The sequence below is a fragment of the Poecilia latipinna genome, unplaced genomic scaffold (genome assembly GCF_001443285.1).
Source record: "Poecilia latipinna isolate Pla-1442-1.1 unplaced genomic scaffold, P_latipinna-1.0 Scaffold44, whole genome shotgun sequence".
Lineage (NCBI taxonomy): Eukaryota > Metazoa > Chordata > Actinopteri > Cyprinodontiformes > Poeciliidae > Poecilia > Poecilia latipinna.
Window position 1 is genome coordinate 234,354 of NW_015112660.1, and position 1,989 is coordinate 236,342.

A 1,989-nucleotide genomic window follows, 5' to 3' on the forward strand; every position below is an offset into this window, starting at 1 on the left:
GAATGGAAGATGTTTCTTACATGAAGCTTCACAAAAAAAAGAAAGAAATAAAAGACAGGAGGTCCAACTCAAATCAATTAATCAACAAACAAGCAAGAAATGCTCTTCTTAAATTTAGTCGGATGAAAGCACTGAAAATAAATAACCAGCAAAAACATCTAAACAAAACTTACTACTCCAAAGTAAAAAAAAAAAAAAAAAAAAAAAAAAAAAAAAAAAAAAAAAAAACAACAACAAATGACTACAAATTACTAGAGATGTTTTAAGCACTTTTTGGGGCCTCTAGTCTAAGTCAAATGTGAATCAAGAGTGCAACTCAGTCTGAAACTCAAAACATGTCTGTACTTTAAGTTACAAGCTTTAATCATTAGGTGTTGGTAAGCAACTTGGGATGAAGTGTCTCGCCTAAGGTCTTCTTGACATGTGGCAGGAGAAGCAGAGTTAAACTCAGACAACTGCTACTCTCAGTGATCCACATCTGCCTCAGCTGGAAGCCATAAGACATTTAAAATTGATTTTTCCTTTTTTTTTTTTTTTTTCCGAAGAAATATTAAAAACCTCTTTGGGATCCTGCTTTTCTCATGCCCAGACAACACGTGTCTGTGTGTCATCTGTCCACCAACCCAAACAAGCACAGTCTTGCTCCGATGGCCAAGTGTGAAGGAAAGAAAGCAGGCTGTCCCTCTGAGATAGTCATACATGCTGCACAAGTCTGCACACCATCAGAAACACATTTCTATTCAAAGACAGAAACAAAAATGCAGAGAAATCCATCCACCAAAAAAAAAACAAAAAAAAAAAAAACACAGAAATAATCTGTAATATGCAGCAGACACAGAAGTAGATTCAGTTTCTCCCATTGCTGTATGTAATCACCACCTATGTGTGTTTCTGATTTAATTCCAGCAGCTCAACAAGGCAATATCAAATTTCAGCTTGATCCTTTGTAAGATATGGAAGTGAGTGATGATGCTGCTTAGAAGACAATTTCTTACAAAGTTTCTGATAAGACATCCGCCCCAGGGATTGTCGTAGTCAAAGCACAAAGCACTCCGAAAGCTTTTATCTGAATCGAATTTGGTTTTAGGAAATAAACAGAGCAAACACACCGATAATTTTCGTGTGCGTGACTTTCATTAAAGGCTGGAACCGTCAGCTATTTGATTTTAAAATTATCAACAGAAAATCCATCGATGTGCAAGATATTTAAAGACATTTTCTTTTTCTAAAAGCTTTTGTCTCTAGGGTTAGGATGAACAAAAAAAGAAAATCTGATTAAATTAAATGAGGATGAGAGCATTGCTCCCCTCACTGTTTATTATTCAAAGATACAAACAAAAGACTCTGGGGTGTTTTTGTACAACTCCACCTACTTGCATGCAATATTTTCTCACTATATTGCCGATAATATTTACTGTCCCAGGTGCTTGCACCCAATAGCTTATTCAGATGGATTTCAGAATGCTGAGAGTATTGTCAGCACCACTGAACTGTGCACTTATTTCCCAACTGTAAGCCCGGTAGCAACAATTTCTCGACCTGCATGTTGCGGCCAGAGCAACCTCAGCTTCATCTCCTTCTGCCTCTTTGTTTGCTTTTTTTCCCCCCCTACCAACAATTGTTCACCAATCAAACCGGGTGTACAGCTCAATTTGATTTAGCTCTAGTCTGAGTAATTTTGAAGAATTAAGTAAAAAAAACAAAGTGTTTCACCGACTGGCTGGGTATGTTTAACTCCTTATTTGTGGAGGGCATCCCAAAACGATTAACATGAAACTCATGTGAACTCGTGAGTTTTTCAAACATTTATGAAAAACGGCTATAAAATTCAAAACAATTGTCAACGTGCTCAGGTCTGATCTTTCATTTATGTCTTTGTAGTTGCTTTGTCGTTAGATTAAATAATTTTTTTTTTTTAAACTGAAGCTGCTGCTAAAGCTAAAACTCCTTAAAAACAAAAAATGATGGCAAAACAAACTTAGCAGTATA